This window comes from Hyla sarda, chromosome 2 (genome assembly GCF_029499605.1).
Source record: "Hyla sarda isolate aHylSar1 chromosome 2, aHylSar1.hap1, whole genome shotgun sequence".
In the NCBI taxonomy this organism is placed as follows: Eukaryota; Metazoa; Chordata; class Amphibia; order Anura; family Hylidae; genus Hyla; species Hyla sarda.
In genome coordinates, this window is record NC_079190.1 from 103,888,977 (window position 1) to 103,913,303 (window position 24,327).

Here is a 24,327-nt window from a genome sequence, read left to right on the forward strand (position 1 = left end):
GCCTGTGGAATTTTTTTCTATTCGCTAGCTGGTAAAATCAGTATGCGCTAAAGGCTAAATATAGAGGGATGATGTCTAGGGGAACTAAGATTGTGACTGTGTGTTTATGCAAGTGATACAGGAGACGCCAAATAGACATGTTGCTGTCCTGCTAATGCAATGTTTCAAAATACTAAAAATATGTTAGATGCAATAGGTGATGTTATCTTAGCAGAGATCAATTTGTTCATTTTACCATTTGCTGTCTGTGGATGTCTATAGGACTGCAGGTATCACAGCGTAAAACAAACAACAGTTAAGTGTCTAATGCAGTGTTCCCCAACCAGTGTGCCTCCAGCTGTTTCAAAACTACAACTCCCATGCTGGGAGTTGTAGTTTTGCAACAGCTGGAAGCAAACAAACACTGGACTAATATAACTCTACTATGTTGAGATGAAGTCACCACCTTAATGTAAAAGCCAAAATATACTGATTTTATTGCTACCTCTGTCTGAGTGATGTCTAAACCACTAGTATGCTCTAAATGACTGTATTACTTTCCTATGAAAAGATTGTCATTTGTCATGGGTAAAGCCCAATGTTATTGCCTGTTATTTATAAAGCATCAATATATTCCAGAGCACTGTACAGATTATGGGGGAGCGTTATTCTTGCATTTTGAGCTTTTTTTTTTTTTTTGCTTACGCCGGGCGCATAAAATTACGCATATGCTCCTAAGCACTTTTTTGGAACTATTGTGGGTACTCAGAAAGTACCAAACACCCTTACCTAAGCAACTTTTAGTTACTACTTTGCAGTGGTGAGGAATATATGAAGTGTGAATGTCGCACAAAGGCATTAAGCAAAAAAGTTGCGAAACCCTTCTAAAAAGTGCCAGACCTAAGCCAGGTCAGACCTGGCTAACCAAACTGCCTTTGGAGAGCACTTTCAAAAAGTCACAGAGGAGAGGTGGAATCATACAAAATGGTGTTCTAAAGTGAATTTTTTTTTCGCCTCTGTGCGACAAATTTATCCACCCCTATCGTACTTGATAGTATGATGAATGTTTCCCACACAAGCAAAACCAAAGCTAAAAAAAGAAAAAAAAATGACTTCAAAGCTCACGTTCCAAAGACAACAATAATAAATCTCTCTCTATGTCTTCTCTCCTCAAAGGCTATTTTCATATGGCGGAATGTCTGGCCGGTAAATTCCCCTTTGGACATTCCGCAGGCTGCCGGCGCTAGGATAGCTCAGAAATGCGCCATCTCCATAGACGGAAATGCATTTCCAAGAGGATTCCGGTGAAAGAATTGACACGTCAGTTCTTTCTGCGAGGACCAGAATTGGAATTTCCACGGCAGATGTTTTTGCCAAGGAAATTCCACCATGTGCATGGCACTGCAGAATCCCATTGAAAACAGAATTCCAGCAGAATTTTTTCTGCTGCATTCCGTTCGGAAATTCCATTGTGTGAACATTGTTCTAAGTGATGCCCATAATCGGACTTTCCGCAAAGAACTTTGGCCCAAGAAACTGTAGAAAAGCAAAAAAAATGCTAAAAATACAGCTGTACTTTTAAATGTTTTGAGTAAAAAAAAAAAAATACTGTTTTAACCTATAGCAATCCAGCTGAAATAACAGCGTGTAAACATAGCCTGAAGTTGGTTCCACAGCACAATAATTAACCTTTTATTCTTGGATACTATTATATAGATATTGTGCAGAGGACATGATGCATAGATCTGATGTCTAAATAATGTGGTATTTCTGAGTTAAAATAATAAAGTAATTTTACCTGTAGTCCTATGAAGAACCACAGATAAGACAGAGCTCATTGACATATCATGGGGAATCATAGGCTATGTTCGCATGTCAGTTTTACACACATTAGAGCTATGTTTTGGTAGTATTGGTAAACATATACCAAAGACGTGCCCATAGGTCTCAATGCTTCCAGCATGCACCAAATGAGTGTCCATTTGCAGTTTAACCACTGTATATGAAAGCTTAGTTTGCTGCACAATATATTTTTGGAATGAGGACATGTCCTATGGTATGCCTTAAAGGGGTACTACCGTGGAAAACATATTTTTTTAAATCAACTGGTGCCAGAAAGTTAAACAGATTTGTAAATCACTTCTATTAAAAAAAATGTAATCCTTCCAGTACTTTTTAGGGGCTGTATACTAAAGAGAAATCAAAAAAAGAAATGTATTTCCTGTGATGTCATGACCACAGTGCTCTCTGCTGACCTCTGCTGTCCATTTTAGGAACTGGAGAAAATCCCCATAGCAAACATATGCTTCTCTGGACAGTTCCTAAAATGGACAGCAGAGGTCAGCAGAGAGCACTGTGGTCAGGACATCACAGGAAATGCATTTCTTTTTGGATTTCTCTTTAGTATACAGCCCCTAAAAAGTACCGGAAGGATTAAGATTTTTTTAATACAGGTTGATTTACAAATCTGTTTAACTTTCTGGCTCCAGTTGATTTAAAAAAAAAGTTTTTCACGGTAGTACCCCTTTAAAGGCTAGTTTCACACTATGGAATTTCCGCCTGCAATTCAGCTTTGAAATTGCAGGCAGAAATTCCGCTTACTAAAATGTATAGTACAGTGAATGGGTTTCCGTTCACAAATTTACACTTCGGAATTCGTAAACGGAAATCCGCTTAAAAATTTTCGCCCGAAGAATGGTGTTGCTCATTCTTCGGGCGGAAATACTCGCGGAAAACATTGCAGTCTATTGGAGACTGCATTGTCCGCGTGGTCCTAGCGCTGACTTATTCAGTCGGCGCTGGCCGCACTCGGAATCTCCGGGCGGAAATTTTCTGCCCGGAGATTCCACAGTGTGAACCTAGCCTAACAGTGGAATACTTTGCAGCCATCCGTTAGAAATGTACATTAGGAGATCTTTCTGGTATACATCTCTGACATAGCTTCAATATGGTTTCCCATTAGAGTTGCCACCTGGCCAGTATTTTACCGGCACAGCCGGTATTTTTGCCATCCTGCTGGTATTTCTTATAAATAAAGGCAATGCAATGGCCAGTATTTATCCAACCAATCTTCCAACTCCCGGAATGTTGCTTCATATACTATACCAGTGTTTTCCAACCAGCGAGCCTCCAGCTGTTGGAAAACTACAACTCTCAGCATGCCCGGACAGCCGTTGGCTGTCCGGGCATGCTGGAGTTGTAGTTTTCCAACAGCTGGAGGCACCCCTGGTTGGAAAACATTGACCTATATACTATATACTACTATATAGCCCAACATGCTGGGAGTTTTAGTTTTTGTTTGGGGCAGCTGTTGAGCGACAGGCTATATCAGGGCATGCTGGAAGTTGTAGTAAGTAACTAACTCCCGAATTTAATTAAAAAAAAGTGATCAAAAAGTCACATCAAAACAAAAACGGTACTGTTCAAAACTACAGATCGGGGCGCAAAAAATGAGCCTTCGTTCAGGCCTGTATAAGGAGAAATAAAAAAGTCAGAATAGGAAAAAAAATGTCCCCGCATATGTGTATCATGTGATGTTACGCATATATAGTTAATTATGCAAATTAGCATTGCCGGTATTTTTTTGCAAGAAAGGTGGCAACCCTATTTCCCATAGACTTCAAAAAACCCTCCTCGGTTATCTTAGGGGGAAGATTTATCAGAACCTGTGCAGAGGAAAAGTGGAGCAGTTGCCCATAGCAACCAATCAAATCGCAATCCAATCACATTTTTAAAGGGCCTCTTAAAAATCAAAAAAGCACACTGGTTGCTATGGGCAACTGCTCCACTTTTCCTCTGCACAGGTTTTGATGAATTGGTCCCAATGGGTTATTACCCTAAGATGTTAAATAATGTATCAACACTGATGTCGATGATGTAAAATGTAGAATGCATGCATTTTATGTCTTCAGATGGCCCAGATCTACCAAATCAGCAAATGTCTGGCTTTTCCATAACAACCTATGGGAAAACCCTGAAAGTGTCTGTCCTAAAACAGATTGGTAAAGCCAAAAAAAATGAGTCATTAATGTTCCAGGCCCTGAGTGAGGACTAATTCACCAGCATGCTTTTAAATGACTAGAAAGGCCTTGTTCACACTACTGAATTTCACACTAGAATCCCCTTAAATTTCTTTATGAAGCTGCATCCTAAAATGGCACAGATTTTTCCAAAATGTATTTGAAATTCGACACGTGTAAACTGCTTAGAGTTGCCAGGAGATGGACAGTGTCTGACCACAGTGCTCTCTGCTGACACCTCTGTCCATGTCAGGAACTGTCCAGAGCAGGAGCAAATCCCCATAGCAAACCTCTCCTGCTCTGGACAGTTCCTGACATGGACAGAGGTGTCAGCAGAGAGCACTGTGGTCAAACAGAAAACTAATTAAAAAAGAAAAGAACTTCCTGTGGAGTATACAGCAGCTGATAAATCCTAGAAGGATTCCGATTTTTTTTTTATAGAAATATATTACAAATCTGTTTTACTTTCTGGCACCAGTTGATTAAAAAAAATAGTTTTGCACCGGAGTACCCCTTTAACTGTCAAATGCTGTGTCCTCTAATATACGCAGAGTTGTATATAGAAGATGCTGATGTAGTGGATGTAGTCTGCAGTTCTCGCTCTTGAGTTTATTTCAACAGTGTTTTTTTTCTAGGATACAATTCTGTTTTTCTTGAAGGAAAGTGAGGTGAGGTACCTAATGTTAGTGGAAATGTCTTGCTAGTCCTCTGGCATGAGACACATAAGAGCGTCATTACCCAGGACTGTTACTCTTAAGCATCTCTGACTCATATTTGCTGAGGAAGCAGACAATACTTATGTCACCGAGGCGGAGTCTGTAATAAAAACACTTGTACAATCCATGGTCTAGTTTTCATTTTAATATGGGAAATACAGGTCTCACTGTCTGTGATCCCGATGACCAATATTACTATGGTCAGTAATCCAGAAAATGTCCAGTGAGATCAGAAGACAGATTGTTTTCTGTGTTGTGGTAAAACTGTTTACAAACTTTATGTTGTGCACTTAAAGTGTCCCTGTCATTTAATAAACTTTTGACATAACACAGAGACATGGTAAATGTTTTTGATCGGTCAGGGTCTCAATGCTGGGAACCCCACCAATCATTAAAATAAGCTGGAAGAAGCACGCAGCTGTGCACTTCACTTTCCAGCTTGCTGCGATCTCGGTCCACTTGAACTAAATATGCTTTTAAGGGGTACTCCACCCCTAGACATCTTATCCCCTATCCAAAGAATACGGGTTAGGATATCTGATCGCGGGGGTCCCGCCATTGGGGACCCTCATCATCTAGGCTGAGGCACCCCAGACATCTGGTGCATGGAGCGAACTTGGCTCCGTGCCGGATGACTGGCGCTGCGGGAGGTAGGCTTGTGATGTTACGGTCACGCCCCGCTCGTGACGTCACGGCCTCGCCCCCTCAATGCAAGTCTATGGGAGGGGGTGTGACGGCCACCACACCCCCTATCGTAGACTTGCATTGAGGGGGTGTGGCTGTGATGGCACGAGCAGGGCGTGGCCGTAATGTCACAAGCCTCCAGCACTGCACCCAATGCTCTAAACAAATGCCGGGTTCAGCAGGGAGATCACGGTGTCTTAGGGCCAGAGTACCCCTTTAATAAAAGTCTATGGAGCCTGTCTAGTGCAACTGCATGGAGATCAATGGGGGTCTCAAAGCTTTTGACATGTATAACACATCTACAATCCAAATCACTTGACTATGTGTAAGCCCTGAAGATACATTTATTTTACACTGGACACTGCATTGTTTGCACTGCTTTGCTCAGCACAACACCATCTAATCCCATTACAGGAAAAACTAAAAACTTCTAAAACTCATGAGCTGTTCTTTCTATTCTTTGGTGATTACTATCTAAGCTACTGATCCATCCTAAAAGCAGCTCTCTAGTTCTGGACATGTAAGCAATGTTTGTGTTTTTACAATTACCCCTTTATTGTGAATGAATTCTATGCAATAGGTTTTGACTTGAGTGACGTGACGGTAAAGCTGCCCTCCATCTGTTTACCTCTATATTCTTTACCACTGAAGGAATAGTTACTGTACAGAGTATAATATGATTTATTTAATCATAAAAATAGAAAAGTCAAGTATTTTGCTCCTCTGGACAAATCTTTTCCCCGAATCTGAGATTCCCCTGAGGTTTCTTAACTACATGATCCAGTTCCCCGTTCACTTCTTTACAGGGGTCTATATCACTCAAACTTTTAATGCAAACCAGATGGGCTTGAGAACTGCAGCAAACACTGCAAGGGGCCACAACTTACCTCAAGGCCATGCTGTGTGCATTCTTTCTACTCCTGCAAGCCACTGGTGAAAGTTATATAATAACACATTTCATCTCTAATCCCAACAAGGATTCTTACATGCAGCTCATTTCTTCCCCTTTGAGAAGTTCGTACATCATATGGGAACGTATTCTCCATTGCGGGCATAGTAAATCTTTATTAGACAATTTACAAATTTCCGTTTACCTTTTATACAGGCCATTTAAAAAGCATACAGTTCAGCTTAAATTGATTTTTTTCCTTTTTTTTTTTTAAGTCAGCGACATATAAAGTATTTTGAGTGGCTAGAGGAACATGTGGAAAAGCCAAAAAATGTAAGCACCCGTCCAACTTTGAATACCATTTATGAGTTTAGAATTAATCTATAAAGTTGAGTAACAATGTAAATTGCATTACTTATTTTGTGCTGGTCCTTAGTTATAGCAAGTGTTATAGCGCAGGGCTGGATTCACAGTTCTGCATGTCTTCATTGAAAACAGGCGACAAACTCACTGTCAGGCAAATCTGTGACTTCTATACTATAGTTGGACGAAACTAAACACAGCAGCATGTACAAAAAAACTCCTTTAGGGAAGGGGGAACATAGGGCTATCTCTTGCTGTGTACTCATCATATGTTATATATATAACCATATAATGAAATAGTATAGCGTATAGTACTTGCCATATAACAAAAAAAAAACATACTGGATGGAAAAGTAACTGAATAAGCCATCCAGTACAGGAACGGTATGAGCCAATGTACACTCCTAACAATAGAATATATACCAAAAGAAACGATGGAGCTACTCAAAGAATATAATAAATAACAATGGCCCTCCTTTACTATTGCAAGCCCGACATGGTTTATCAGGTTGTGCGCCAGATTCTGTATCATTGCACCAGAAATTCTGACTGCGCCAGATTTTACGCCAGAATTTGCGCCAGAATTGAAAAAACCCCGACTAACTCTCCATTTTGCTAAGAAAACCCGAAAAAGGGGCATGGCCGTCGGGAAAAGGGGCGCGTTCCTGACATTTTCACAAAAACCCAACATATTTACTAAGGTTTCCACAGAAAATGTGTTGGATTTGAGCTGAGGAAAACCAGACAGATCAGAAAATGTGTAAAAAAAAGCAAAATGTAGGGAACGTGGAAAATGTAGGGAAACCTTAGTAAATACAGTGGAAAATAAATTGTAGGGAATTAAAACCCACAAATAAACCTACACTCCAATCTTAGTAAATGAGGTCCAATGTCTTTATTAGATTACAAAATACATATAACATTCATTAAAAAGGAGGGAAATGGACATCAGAAAAAGGCAGCATACCCGGGACTAGGATCTACTGTGCAATAAAGAATGATGAAAGGTGCAAACACAATAATGGGTCTGATGGCTAAAATGCATAAAGAGAAAGTAAGTAATATGCAGAGTCACTGGTAAGTGTACTGGGCAGTATAAGAAGGCATAAAGTGCATGTACAATAGCCAAATCTATGTATAATGAGCCATATGTAGAGTTACTAATGATTAACTAGCCAGTATACAGTACATTATTAAAGTGCAGAGTGCAGAAAATTCCATATACTACAGAAAATTCCATATAATACACAAGGTAAATACATAGAGCTGTGACAGCAATGCAGACTACAATTGGCAGTAAGGGGGAGTAGGGAGTCCCGGGATGCTTCCACCCCAACACCCAAAATGTGTTTTGGCCCAATATGAATTTTACATGTATTTAGACATTGTATTTTTTTTTATATTCTTTGAGTAGCTCCTTCCTTTCTTTTGTTATATATTCTTAAAGTGCAGTTCTGAAGCTTACATAATTCTGAATGCAGCTCTAAGGCTAAAGCAATGACTGTAGCTCATGATCTGTACGAGGTAAGCAATATATTATAATGGTTGTTTTATTGCATAGGCAGCTCCTTTAATGTGGCTGTATGGTGAGGTCCTGCAAAGTGGTCGTCATAAGCCATTTGATCCTGGTGGCCTATTCCATTCCATCTATTCTGTTTCTGCCACACCCTATTACACAAGAAAGGCAATAGTTACTCTACTTGACTCTGTACTCCTGGTTCTATGCAGTTTTTCCTAATGGGTTATCAAGTTCTGCAATATAAACCTTACTGTTCCCAGTCTACCTGAGTGTCAACACAGTATATCCACTATAATGGTTCTGCCCAGCTATAGTACATAGTGACTTCTGCCTTAAAGGGGTACTCCGCCCCTATACATCTTATCCCCTATCCATAGGATAGGGGATAAGATGTCTGATCGCTAAGGTCCCACCGATGGGGACCCCCACGATCTCCCTGCTGCACCTGGTGTTCGTTTAGAGCGTCGGGTGCAGCGCTGGAGGCTCGTAATGTCACAGCCGTGCTCCACTCGTGATGCCACAGCCACGCCCCCTTAATGCAAGTCTATGGGAGGGGGAGTGACCTCCGCCACGCCCCCTCCCATAGACTTGCATTGAGGGGGCATGGCCGTAACATCATGAGCGGGGGCATGACCTCACGAGGCTCCGCCCCGCATCACCAGTCATCTGGCACAAAGTGAAGTTTGCTCCGTGCACCGGATGTCTAGGGTGCCGCAGCCGAGTTCACAGGGGTCCCAGCAGCGGGACCCCCGCAATCAGACATCTTATCCTCTATGCTTTGGATAGAGGATAAGATGTCTAGGCGCGGAGTACCCCTTTTTTTTTTTTTCATCATTCAATTTTTATTAAAGATTTACAATACCACAGGTATCAAAATGGAAACAATAACTCAAGACCATTTCCAGGTACATTTGCAATTAGACCAGAAATACAGCGATTATAAGCAGACTGGTTGACAATGAAAAGATCACTATGGAAATTGAACATAGCAGAAGTTCCTCCCACATACTAATAAGCTATTCTAGTTGTTGCTATTCACAGTCATTAGCCTCAATTCGCATACATCCTGCTAACCAATGTTGCCCTAATCACAAAATTAGGCAGAGGTCTTCCATCTGTACCACAGCCGGTTGACTTTGACTAATGATGTTCCCTCATTCATGGCTATAATTATTTCATATTTACATGCCGTGTTAAGTGAGGAAATCAGTTCATTCACCTGTGGGGGGGCCTCTGATTTCCAATGACGCGTAACTACCAATTTGGCTATAACTAAAATTTTGCATAGGAGCACTCTAAAGTCTGCTGGACAGTCCTGTACACCAATCAGTAACAAAGCTAATTTGGGTGTCACGGAGTACCCCTTTAAGCTATCCTGTTTCAAGTTGCCTTCTGGTTCTGATCTGGCCTGCTCCTTGACTCTACTTTTCATTAGCCCTTCTAAATACAAGGTCTGATACTTGATGTTTTTCAATTTTGTATCTGTACCTGCTAGTCTTGTGTTTATACTTGCAAGTCCTGTCCACATCTTCCTGCCATGTGTCTATACCTCCTACTATCTCCTCATTCCATGCCAAGTCCGTACTCTAGTCTTGACACATCAGTGTCTGTCCTGTCATCCCGGCAGCAACTAATAATTTAGGGAACCACAACCTAGGGATATTATCCTTAGACTCCACATCCAAGTCTGTCCAATGCAATTCTGATTTAAGCTCAAAGAATCAACACCTTGTCCAGAGACTTTTTCATGTACAATATAGGTCAATTTCAGTTACTGTTTTTCAAATACACACAAAAGGTGTTTTCCAATATAGGTTACAGGCAAATTATGACACCCGCTGCTCAGAAGTTTAACCTGTAGCCACAATAAGCAACCTTTGTTAAAACCAATGTGAACGTCACGCCACTCCCCCCCATTCATGTTCATGGGAGGGGGTGTGACGTTTGGAAGGAATGGAAGGGGCATGGTGTGATGTCAGGAGGGAACGTGGCATGATGTCATGTCTCCAGTCCCAGAAACAAAGAGGTTTCCGAAACTGGAGATGCAGCCCTGCGTAGAATGCGGGTGCTGCACGGAGATCGCAGTGGGTCCTAGTGGTGGGCCCCTACGATCAGACATATTATCCCCTATCCTTAGGATAGGGGATAAGATATATTCAGTCGGAATAGCCCTTCAAAGCTTCATTATGTGAAAAGTTATAACAGGGACCATACGTACATGGAACCACAACTTTACCTTTGTATTCCTCTTACCTCATGCATAATTCAGATTATGCACAGACACATGTATATGTGATCGGGCTCCGACACAAAATGAGTGGTTTGCCAATCTTTCTTCTCCAAGGCCAGGCATACACTTGAAAAATTTAAAAAAGTGTCAATAGACGCTTATTTACTATGTTCAGGTCATTAAAGTTGGAGGGCCCTGTGTGTTTATGTGCATTCATGTGTCGTCAGCTCATTTTGAGATTTGTGGAATGGAAGGCGGCATCGTGATGTGAACGTGGCATAAACTGGTCTCTTCTATTTTGAGCTGATCAGTCTGTAGTCGCCATGTTGGTTTCCAGTAAATGGCTGTCTTTGTTTGCTCTTGTATTTACTGTACATGTCTATTTCTCATATTTGTTTAGCTTTCCTGATTCTAGCACAAGATTAATTATGATACAATGATTTTAGCAATAACTCATTCCACACAAACTGCTGATGAATGAGGTTTCTAGAATTGTTTGAAAGACAACCAAGGTCTGATCCGGCTTCTCTGTATGGCTTTTGACTACAAGTGGTAACAATTATATTTGTTAAAGGAAAACTCAGCAGTGGAGTATATGTGTATGTTTAATTCCTGACTAGTGATAAATTACTTGTGTATGTATTCACAATGCTTTCATATTAAGGCTAAATGACCTAAATGGATACACATTATAAAGTAATTGATTCTGCAAGGCTTGCTTATTACAATGACTAAAAGTCAATGTGATACCCTAATCTATGATGCCTTAGTCCATAGCAGTCAATCAGACTCTTCCTTTCATCAGTCTTCCTCGCACTAGATGGAGCAGACCTAAATGCTGATTGGTTTTATGGGTCACTGTGTTTTGCAAATTTTCATCAAGCTTCATAATTGGAACCTCTATGTATACATGTCCCAAGGCACCAATGAAGCTGTCAGATTTCTGCAATCCTTAAGGATATTATTTAAGTGAACATGACAAATCTGCAATATCAAGCTTAGCTTCTACTAAAAGTACAATGTTGTGCCATGAAGAGGCCCAAGAACAGCAGCTTCTTTCAAACAGCTGATCAAATATTGATGGCCTATCGCGAGGGGGTGGACACAGGTACAAACCGTGGCCTGGGTCAAATAAGACTGTAGTTATGCCACTGTCTGAGGGCTTCAGACCTCTTGAGCATTAACCAAATGGAGTGTAGATATTACAGATGTATTCTGATTTATTCCCTGACCAGGGAAAAGCTTTCATCTGTGGTCAGTGTCTGAGATTAGGGTGTATTATACTTTAAAGAGATTAGAACAAATTGGGGGAAGTGAGAACATTTGTACACTCAAGTTGGTCACATTTTTATCTAATCTATTTCAACCAACTAGAACGTTAAAACTACTGACAAGTAATAACACTAATTATGTTGTTATAATAGCACAGATCAAGGGTTGTGGTATATTACTCAGCAAATTAATAATTCGTACTTGAAGAAAAAGGGGGAAGTGTAAGGATCTGAGTGACTTTGACAACAGGCAAATTCTATTAGTTAGATAACTGTGTCAAATTTCAGGCCTTCTGGTGTGTTCTTAGTTCTTATGCTTTGCTTTGTACCTACAAAATTTGGTTCAAGGAGGGAGAACAACTGGTGAACCAGTGATAGAATCATGGGCAGTCAAGGCTCATTCATTTGTGCATTGATTGAAAACAAGCTTGTCTGGTCTGATGCCTTGGAAGAACTATTGCAACCCAAATTGCTGAAAAAGTTAAAAAGGTTGTCTAAGCATATACAATTTTTGGCTGAGGGTGCTATAAAAAAAAAAAAAAAAAACATACTCACCTATCTGGGTCCCCGCTCATCCCTCTTCTTCCTATTTTTGAGATGAACTTGTCTTAGCAGGTACTGCACGCTCAGCCAACTAATGGCTGCAGTGGTGTCCCCCCTCAGTCAGTGAGTAGGAGTCATTATTAAGACAAGACAATCTTGGAAGTAGAGAGAACAGTGATGAGCAGGGGACAGGAAGACATCATACCTAGAAATGTGGGGGACCAAGATTGGTGAGTATGTCTTATTATATTTTTATAGTTTCCCAGCAAAATATTAATGGCTGATCAGTATAGGTTGAGAAATAATAAAAATGTCTCACACAAACTCTGATCTGGATAAGAGGATGGTCCTTTTAAAGAGGTGGTCTTTAAAAAAAAGATTTACAGCATATCCTAATAAACAGATTCATTTTAGGATATCATCATATAGTTACATAGTTACATAGTTAGTACGGTCGAAAAAAGACATATGTCCATCAAGTTCAACCAGGGAATTAAGGGGTAGGGGTGTGGTGCGATATTGGGGAAGGGATGGGATTTTATATTTCTTCATAAGCGTTAATGTTATTTTGTTCCAGGAATGTATCTAATCCTGTTTTAAAGCTGTTCATTTTTCCTGCTGTGACCAGTTCCTGAGGTAGACGGTTCCATAAGTTCACAGTTCTCAGGGTAAAGAAGGCGTGTCGCCCCTTGAGACTAAACTTTTTCTTCTCCAGACGGAGGGAGTGCCCTCCCTTTGGGGGGGTTTAACCTGGAACAGTTTTTCTCCATATTTTTTGTATGGGCCCTTAATATACTTATATACGTTTATCATATCCCCCCTTAAACGTCTCTTCTCAAGACTAAACAATTGTAACTCCTTTAATCGTTCCTCATAGCTAAGATGTTCCATGCCCCATATTAGTTTAGTCGCGCGTCTCTGCACCCTTTCCAACAGTGTCCCTTTTATGTACAGGCGACTAAAACTGAACAGCATATTCCAGGTGAGGCCGTACCAATGCTTTATAAAGGGGGAGTATTATGTCCCTGTCCCTCGAGTCCATGCCTCTTTTTATACATGACAATATCCTGCTGGCTTTGGAAGCAGCAGCCTGACATTGCATGCTATTTTGTAGTCTGTGATCTACAAGTACACCCAGATCCTTCTCTACCAGTGACTCTGTCAGTTTAATCCCCCCTAAGACATACGATGCATGCAGGTTATTAGTACCCAGATGCATAACTTTACATTTATCCACATTGAACCTCATTTGCCAAGTGGATGCCCAGATACTTAGTCTATCCAAGTCATCTTGTAACCTATACACATCCTCTATAGACTGTACCGTGTTACAAAGCTTGGTGTCATCTGCAAAGATAGAAACAGAGCTGTTAATACCATCCTCTATATCATTGATAAATAAATTAAACAACAGCGGGCCCAGTATGTTTATACCACTTTGTTACTGAGTTACTAAACTATGTTACACAGATAAAATGACAACATATCTCTTTAACGTTATGATCTGCTGAGATATCTGGTGATACCCCAGTATCAGTATTACCTCTTGTCTGCTAGACTGAAAGTTGGGAGAGAACTGGGCGGATTCAGAAGAACACAAAAGAATCTTTGAATCTTTCAAGTATATCCAGACATTTATGGTATTTATGGCAGAGAATGCTAGAGTAGAGGTCATGCACTGAAACTAGAAAGGTACAAAGACTTATGAGAAACTAATACAGAAGGTAAAAACTTATTTCCTCCATAGTGCAGGAAAAAAATCATAAAATATAGGGAAATGTAATATTGTTCATGCTTATTTATGGCTTCATCCAGGATTATCTTTACTATATGTTTGACTTCCAGTTTATTTTCTCTCGACATGTGTGTACCATTCTGGTCTATATGTGTACCAACTTTCCATCAGCTGTGCCAATGGTGTCATCCAGCTACTCTTTACCACCATTCAAGTTTCCATCATCCCTAAAATAAATATTGGTAATACTAAATCATGCATCTGCAAGACCCATATAGTTGCAAAGACTCTTTAGGCTTTACGTTATCATACACTGAAAAAAAATGAAGGAAAAAACATTTACTAACCACTATATTACATGACTATGGAGGACATTTATCAAGGTATTTAGAGCCTTTTTTTGCTTACAAAAGTCTCACAAAAGTCTCAGCTGTGACTTTTTTGTTTTGCTTATGTGCTCCATATTTATCAACCCTTTGTGATAGTGTGATAAATATGTAACACATAAGCAAAACTAAAGCAAAAAAAAATATATAATAATACGGTAATAATAATAATAATTACTTCAGAACTTGCTTATCAAAGCAAACAATGATAAATGTCCCCCTATTTGTTTACTTTGCACCCCATGAAGGATTGTATAGATTGCATGATCTCAATATTACAGAATGTCTCAATTTCTGCATATCCTGTTGTAATACATTAGCTACTTTTTACCTTTTTCAGTCTAACTTGGCACTGGTCACATTAGCATTATGACTTCCATTTCTCACAGAGCCATGACAGGTATGATTGATCTGTTCAGTGGCTTATAATGGGTTTGTCCGCTTTCCATTGCAGTTGCAGTACAGCTGCACTATTATTGCACTAGTCCCAAAACACTGGGACTCCTAATATAAAACTAATATTTTATTGTTTATAGAGTCTAAATGATGGCATAGGTATCTTTAGTGTCAATGTTTACCATGTGTATGATGCCTAAGCTGATTTCCTGTGCTGCTGAAACATTTTGATATATGAGAAAGATTATTCTGATCATGGCAAAAGCAATCTCCACTTATTTATACTTATTTTATACTAGCGTTTTTTTTTTAATATATATATTTTTTTATATATATCACCTGATTCTGTTGGGAAATAAACAATGCATTCGGAATGTCTTTAGATCCTCCCAACCTGACATAGATTGAGAGGATCTGCAGAAAGAAGGGCAAAAAATCCCAAATCCAGGTGCAGAAACCTTGTGGCATCATCCCCAAGAACTGGAAGCTGTAATCACTGCCAAAGGTGCTTTAAAGGGGTACTCCGCCCCTAGACATCGTATCCCCTATCCAAAGGATAGGGGAAACATTGTCAGATTGCGGGGTTCCCACAGCTGGCAACCCTGCGATCTCTGTGCAGCAGCCAGCGTTCGTTTAGAATGCTGGGTGTGGGCGGCGGGGGTCGTGATGTCACGACCACGCCCTCTTGATGCCACGCCCCCTCTCATAGACTTCCTTTGAGGGGGCATGGTGTGACATCACAAGGGGGCGTGGCTATGATGTCACGACCCCCACCGCCCGCTCCAAGCGTTAGGAACAAAATGTTTCAAACGCTGGGGCAGTGGAGTACCCCTTTAACTAAGTCCTGAGTAAAGGGTCTGAATACTCATGTCAAGGTAATATTTTAGTTTTTCCTTTTCAATAAATTAGCAAAGATTTGTAACATTCTGTTCTTTCTTTGTTATTGTGGGGTAATGAGTGCAGAACAAAGGGGGAAACTTTTACTTTAGCACAAGGCTTCATAATAACAAAATGTGAAAAAAGTGAAAGGGTCTGAAGACTTTCTGGAATAGCTTTACCTGCCATGATAGATGTCAAATATTAGCAATATGGCCCTGGTTATCTCATTGGTGCAAATTGGGTGGAATATTCTCATAGGGGGTATTTATCAATTTTGCCTGTTGAAAGTTTCTTTTTACCCTTTTTTTTTCACTTTGGTTTTCGTGGACATGCACCAAATTTATCATTTGGTGCAAGTTGTTAGTAATTTTGGCTGAAATGTTGAAATCAGCTGTTCACAGCACCTTTTACACAGGACTTACCACTACAGAGGACAGCGTATTTTACCCTGTAGAGCAGCCATTTCGGAGTCCCTCCTGCAGTATATCAGCAAGCGACGTGAGTTATTTTCTTTTGTGGGGTTTATAGCCACCATGTGAAATGGATTTTATTTTTAACTTGAGTAGTTTTTATTTATTTTTTGGTTACTTTAGTGCTTAACTTTCCTGAACCTGTGTGGCCATGTCCAATGCTGGCTCAACGGAGCGTGAAGGTCCCTCAGAGACAACTATGTAGCAGGATAGTATTGCGCAGCCCCGGAGGCGTCGCTGCTTTCACAAAAAAATTTTAAATCTATTTTGACGCCTTTACATTTTCTGACATTGCTATGTGTGTTTTCTATGTGCAAAATTTCTTGGCGGTGAATAGCGCCAAAAAAAAAACCCTAAAGGTGCAAAATTGCGCCAAAGATCGATTGGCGCAAATTATGAATTACTGACTAAAGTTAAAATCACACACAGGACCGTGTGATTTTGAGAAATTTGTGAAAATGGCCAAACTGGAGAAAATGTGCCAAACTTTGGAGCAAAAAGACACTGCGCCAAAGTATTGCGCCAAAGTTATGTGAAAAAAACCACATAAATCCTTTGATAAATACCCCCATAGTGTTCTAACTTTGTCATTTAAGCCCTGATTTCAGGAATTGTGCAGGTGGCAAGGACCAAATAAAGTAAAAATATTTTTAGAAGACCACCCAAAATTGCAAAAGTGGTCTTCTATGGGGCTGGTTTCTTCAAAGAAAATGGCCAGTATGCATGATGTATGGTGGACTAAAAATCCATCTCATAAAATCTGGTCTGGATAAGTGGGTGATCGTCTTAAAGAGGTGGCCTATCTGTAAGGTTTCACTGTATGTACATAGGTCCATAAGAACTTCATTTTCATTTTCACAGCTCAAAATTAAGAAGAGAAGGAACTAAATAGTGTATTATAAAGTTATATGTGCTATTTTAGTTTTAAGATGATGTTTAAAAGAGTGACAGAACTCATGTAAGTTATTCTGACTACAGTCCCTGTGTTGTGTATTCAAGCTAGTTTTTGCGCATCTCATTGGGATCACATCTTCTGGCCAAACAAAGCTTATACATATTTTTCTGCTCTTTCACAGCTATTTGGGAACTGGATTTTTAAACATACCTCAAATGGGTGTATTACAATATAACTTAATTCCTCAGTCTCTGGCATTTGTGTGATGTTAATGTTCCACTAAATTACATATTGTGCCTAAAAAAATATGAAATCACTACCACTAATGCTATGAAAAAGTTAATGCGACAGGAAAACACAGCACACAGTGGTCCTGGTGGTTGAGCTGTGGCTGCATCTCATCCAGCTGTTTCCAGGGGTTTAATTTTGTGCAGCTGGGGTGACCTCACCACTCTCCGAATCCCTTGAGGGCTAGAAAAAGTCATAATCTACCAGCACGGAGCCAGCAGCCCGAAATGCGCAAATGAACATCCAGAAATGTACTCACACATTTCCCAGCCCTTGACACATGCCCTCACATTTTTTCTGTGTTGTACTTTACTTTGTAGCAGACATCTTAACCCATTACCCTTCTGTTTAGCTCTTTTAAGATGGTCATTTGTTAATGCCCTATACAATAAATTCTTCTGTATCCCCTTAGCAACAGCTTCTTGCCCACTGTTTTTACATTAGTTTTCCTTGTGCTGCTTCCAAGACATTCATTGGGTTTTAGGCATGATTATACTAATTTATTTTGACAAGTATTTGGGAAAGGTTATAGACTTACAATGGAGCTGATATCGTGCAGTGAAACAGAGAACAGCATGCCGGCAAATAAAGCGCTCAAAGCCCGACCAATCAGAACTTTTGACATTTGCGTATAAAGAATGGGAGCCGGCCCTGCTATACACTGCAGATATATGTAGCTGTAGATGCCTTAGTAATTGGAACTGTTTATACTAATGAGCAGCCAAGTGTTGCTCAGTGTCCGAAACTGAAGATAAATAAATACAGCACAAAAAAACAGAGCAGCGAAGAGACACAGCACTCACCAATGCGGAAGTCAAGCATCTTTAACCTAGATGATAGGAAGTTGCTCATAGATGCACCAAGAAAAATCATCAGAAGGAAACTGATTGTAGAACTGATCACATTCATTTCAATACAACAGTTTACATTCATCTGGCATCTCAAGCTGGACTTTGAATGGTGGACTGCACTGCATGGGCATCGGACAAGGGAGCACATCCTGCAGTGTTCCCCTGTCCGACATGCATAATGAATGACCCCTGATCCTAAACAACTGATGTCAACTGATGCACTTTTGTCATCAGTTGTGGCATCAGTTGCGGCCAATTTAGGCTGAATTCATTGAGATGGATTCCAGCCTAAGCACCCTGCTGCATCTGTGATTAACTCTTTGAAAACTTCAGCAATGGTGAGTGCCGTGTCTCTTCACTACTATGCTTTTTGTGCAAAACATTCAACATATCTCTGAAAATGTTTTTATGGTTTTACCCAGGGCCCCCCACTGATATTGATCAAATCCTTAATGTACTGTAAATGGTAACATGGCAGAGGAAGAGGGGATGGCACTACTGGGGTTCAAACAGAAGACAATTGAAACTATATATATTCCCTGTAGAGTTGACCAATAGATACAAAGGAGAGGGTTTGTGGAAGTGTATCAGAAGTGCAGTGCTTAATAGCAGGCAGAGTCCAGGCAAAATACATACAATAAGAAAGTAAAGCAGCAATCACCTGTTCAAAGCTTCAGTGCTTTATTTGCTCAGTCCATTAAAATGAGTCGGGAGGCAGAGAGAGATGTGTACAGCGGAGCTGACCGACAGACTGACGACAATGGCCAATTTTGGGGAACCCCGTTTCTTCCAGCTGTCACCATCTGTGCCTCAGTTAGCTCCGGCTGAACACACCATTCTCTTCCCCCGAGCTCGTCTTAATGGATTGAACAAATAAAGCATTGCAGTTTGAAAAGGGTGAGTGCTGTTTATTTTCTCTTTTCATGATTATTGTAAATGTATATGTGGTATTTACACTTACATATTTATATTTGATACCTATTGCCTCTATATTTCATCAGCATTTTCGTTAATTTTGCATTTGTTTTCTTAAAGTGAAATTCAAATTCTTGCCTAAATGACAACCCATCAGTATTTACTGTACAAAATTTAGATGCAAAACTAAAGCACTTCTGATAAAATACTGCTAACATATTGACAGTATGTCATATGTATGTCTTCTTTGAGAAGACAACCCCATGGAATTCTGAAAGAGGTCTCACTGTATTTCATTGCCCTCACTATATCATGTTTTCCATCCATTCAGGTCATTTGCTGTGTCTTTATTAGAAGTTTAACTGATTTGTTATTACAAAAATTGCAAAGCTGTACAAATTCAGCAATTCTCAAAACAGGTTAAATTCCACTAATGTTTGCTGAGTCGCACGTCTTTTTCTTCCTTAGTAATTAAATTACACTAAACTATGGCTATACATTAACTACAGTAAGGTGGGGGGAGTATTTCTCAAGGGAGATATAGGAGTAATTGTGCACATGGCTGCTCAGACGTGCCAAAGTACTAATTGTGTTTATATCATTCCAGCCTTGTTTCCTTTGTTTTTCAAAACTATTGTCTACATGAGATATACAAGAATAAGGTCTCCTCTAGAGGAAGAAGGGGAGTTCAAAAGTACAAGAAAAATGCTTATGCTGATGAAGCATTTGTTACCTAAAAATTAAATACCATATTATATAAAACAGGATACAGAACTCCAAGGTGACTTAAAATAGTTTTTTAAAATTGAATGTGGTAGGGCTCAGTGGGGGAACTTACTAATACCGTCTAATTCTTACTGCTAATTTAGACAGACACTATTGATAAATCCAGGACATCTGTATATATCTAGTCTAATCTGGCATATATCTAGTCTAAGGACCCTATTACACGGGATGATTATGGACCTGCAATAATAGGGCCAGTAATTAGTCGATGAATAAGTCGATTGAATGAGTCAATTTTGAACCATCAAAAAATCATTGGCCATTGGCTGCCTATGTCCCTCAGTTATAGCCGATCCGGGTCCTGCTGATTGCAGAAAAGGGCCGCACTAATGATCCAGCGATCACTTGTGCAGTCTTCCCCACCAGTTATTAGCATCTTTGCTCCACCATTCACTTGTAGGCTGCAGGCACTTCAGACCTACAGCCTATGAGGTACTGGGACATGCAGGCCTGAAGAGAGGAAAGGGAGACACTCTGTTCATTGATGGAACCAGAACTAAATGAGTATAAGTTTTTTTTTTGTTTGTTTTTTACTGTTGGGCTACAATGAAGCATTTTTAGAACAGAGTGTTTTATTAGTGTAGAATAGGGGTCACAGGGTGCAATATAAGTGTGTGGGGGCACATGGGGCATTGTTATAGTATGGGGCCAGCACAACGGACATTATTAGTGTATGGGGACACAGGAAACATTGTTATGGGGGAACAGGGGGCAGTTGGGGTCTGAGTCAGAAAGAGAAGAAAAAGGAGAAGACAGCCCCTGTGAGTCACGGGATATAACTGTTATGACTTTTATGGGCTAAAAAGTCACTTATAGAACATTTGTACCTACTACTGTATGGGCACAGTATAGGGGGATATTGGTTATACTGGTCTTTGCAGTAGATACAGTGCCCCAGATTTATTCATTTTTTAATTTATTAATTTATTCATTTTTGTCTCATACAGATAGCAACCAAACACAGCTCAGCTTTTTGAGATATGAAAGTGCTATCTGTATGAGACAAAAGTCAAAAATATTTTTGTCTCTGATAAAACTGTGTCAGTACATGTGGTCTTGGTGCAGAGAGATTATTTGTATAGTGCTGTTAGTAAGTGTAAGACTGTGATATGCTGATATACATACAAATTATTTTGGAACAGGGCTTACCTACCGTATGTTTCGTGGTATAGTAATGTCGAGGGAGAGACTGCTAGTTATCTATTATATTTCATCAACCAAGTTTTCTGTCCCTGATATATATTTTTACAAGAATAAAATACAAGAATAAAACTATAATATAAAATAAAAATAGCACAATTCAATGTAAGTAAATATGGTCTAATAAAATTAATGGAGTAAATACAATGTTACACAACTATAATGAGTTTTATTGTTTTGATTAGTTGTAATAAGTACTAAATTCCTTATGTCATTTATAGCAAATTTTCCCTCCAACTGTAGAGAAAAAGATTGCCTCATCTCTTGAATTGAGCATAGTTCCATAACTTAGGACATATTCTGCAATATATTAGTGGAATTATGTGTTGACAGGGTTGTTTCTTGCAGTATGCAGAGCACATTTATAGACTCGGCTCCTCAGTAATGAGGTCCATCAATCATAATCCTTGACATATCACCCAGGGCCTGCGTTAGAGCATGGCGCCCTGGGCAATTGCCCAGGGCTTCCGTCCTCCAGAGGGCCCCCTGTGGCTGCTAGAGTGTTTGTAGCTGGGGGAAGCAGTGTAGCCCTGCAGCCAGCAGCCTCCAGGATTGAGCCTCGCTGCAGAGTTCATTTACATAATGCTGGCAGTGAGAGGCTCCTTTAACCCCTTAAGGACTCAGCCCATTTGGGCCTTTTACGTTTTTGCTTTTTCCTCCTCGCCTTCAAAAAATCATAACTCTTTTATATTTTCATCCACAGACTAGTATGAGGGCTTGTTTTTTGTGCGACCAGTTGTCCGTTGTAATGCCATCACTCACTTTACCATAGAATGTATGGCGCAACAAAAAAATACTATTTGTGTGGGGAAATTAAAAAGAAAACCGCAATTTTGCTAATTTTGGAAGGTTTCGTTTTCACGCCATAGAATTTACAGTAAAAATGACATGTGTTCTTTTTTCTTTGGGTAAATACAATTAAAATGATACCCATGAAAACATACTTTTCTATTACTGTTGTGCTTAAAAAAAATCGCAAACTGTTTAACCAAATTAGTACGTTTAAAATCCCCCTATTTTGAAGACCTATAACTTTTTCATGTTTTCGTATAAGCGATGGTATGAGGGCTCATTTTTTGCGCTGAGATCTGTACTTTTTATTGATACCATATTTGCTTATATAAAACTTGTAATACATTTTTTATTAATTTTTTTGGAATAAAATGTTATAAAAAAGCAGCTATTTTTTTTAAAGTTCACACCGTTCACCGTACGATATCATTAACATTTTATTTTAATAGTTGGGATATTTATGCATGTGGTGATACCAAATATGTATATAAAATATATTTTTTACACTTTTTGGGGGTGAAATAGGGATATACAAAATACCACAAATGTTTATGTTTATTTTTGTCTGCATATTTATTTACTTTTAATGGGAAAAGGGGGATGATTTACACTTAGGGAAGGGGTTAAATCACGTTTATTAACTTTTTTAAAACTTTTTTTTTTACTTTTTTTACACCATTTTTTTTGTCCCATAGTGGACTATTACATGCAATCTTCTGATTACATACACTGTTCAATGCCATGCCATAGCATAGATCAGTGTTATTGGCATTCTGCTGATCCAGCCTGTTTCACCACGGTGGTCCCGAACAGCCCAACTGAGTTGCCAGGAACGGTTTTACTTTCACGTTAGACGCAGTGATCAGCTTTGATCGCCCGTTTAAGGGGCTAATGCTGAGTATCACCACGATCGGTGATGTACGACATTAGACATGGGTCCTGGCGGCTGACAGCCCATGTTATAGCAGGGGAGCGGGCACTGGGCATACAACCTGCAACCTTAAGAGGTTAATAAAATTGCAACACTCTTGGCATGCTACATCCTGAATTAACTAAATGTGACTGACTTCTTCGGCTTTTGGTGCCCCCTTTTCATTTTGTCCAGGGCCCCATTAAGTCTAAAACCGGCCCTGATGTCACCACACTATATCCTTTAAGAGGCACAGCCAGTGGTGAGTCTGCTGCTCAGTGTGAACACTGTACAGAACTACATGGATGCCTTTTCTAAACTACTTTTTGTCAGATTACTTTCAATTCAATAGGAAGAACATATTAATCTAAAGAAGTTGTGTCATGTTGTATCCAGTTGTTTTCCATAAAAGACCAAATGGTACAACAAATGGAGGCCACTGAGGGCACCTGACCTTACAATGAAAATGATATCATTGTTCACTATTAGATTAGTTTTGAGAAACATAAGTGTTACGCCGAGCGCTCCGGGTCCCCGCTCCTTCCCGGAGCGATCACAGCGTTCTCTTATTCACATCGCCCCGGTTAGACCTGCCGACCGGGTGCGCTGCGATAATGCTCCCAGCCGGGATGCGATTCGCGATGCGGGACGCGCCCGCTCGCGATGCGCATCTCGATTCCCTTACCAGACCTTCCCCGTCTGTGCTGTCCCGGCGCGCGCGGCCCCACTCCTTAGGGCGCACACGCACCGGGTGTTTGCGATTTAAAGGAACGGTGCGCCACTGATTGGCGCAGCAGGTTTTAATCAGTACCTTCACCTGTGCACTCCCTACTTATACCTCACTTCCCCTGCACTCCCTCGCCGTATCTTGTTGCCATTGTGCCAGTGAAAGCATTTCCTTGTGTGTTCCTAGCCTGTGTTCCAGACCTCCTGCCGTTGCCCCTGACTACGATCCTTGCTGCCTGCCCTGACCTTCTGCTACGTCCGACCTTGCTCTTGTCTACTCACTTGTACCGCGCTTATCTCAGCAGTCAGAGAGGTTGAGCCGTTGCCGGTGGATACGACCTGGTTGCTACCGCCGCTGCAAGACCATCCCGCTTTGCGGCGGGCTCTGGTGAATATCAGTAGCAACTTAGAACCGGTCCACCGACACGGTCCACGCCAATCCCTCTCTGAGGATCCACCTCCAGCCAGCCGAATCGTGACAGTAGATCCGGCGACGGATCCCGCTGAGGTCCCGCTGCCAGTTGTCGCCGACCTCTCCACGGTTGTCGCCCAGCAGTCGCAACAGATAGCGCAACAAGGCCACCAGCTGTCTCAACTGACCGTGATGCTACAGCAGCTACTACCACAGCTTCAACAATCCTCTCCTCCGCCAGCTCCTGCACCTCCTCCGCAGCGAGTGGCCGCATCCAGCCTCCGATTATCTTTGCCGGATAAATTTGATGGAGACTCTAAATTTTGCCGTGGTTTTCTTTTGCAATGTTCCCTGCATTTGGAGATGATGTCGGACCAGTTTCCAACTGAAAGGTCAAAGGTGGCTTTCGTAGTCAGCCTTCTGTCTGGGAAAGCCCTGTCATGGGCCACACCGCTCTGGGACCGCAATGATCC

The 24,327-nt window shown here is 40.5% G+C and overlaps 1 protein-coding gene across 2 annotated transcripts in view; it reads left to right on the top strand.

Annotated features, from left to right (window-relative positions):
• Positions 1–24,327, top strand: part of HDAC7 (histone deacetylase 7) — a 449,830-nt gene that overhangs the window by 967 nt on the left and 424,536 nt on the right. The window lies entirely within an intron of this gene.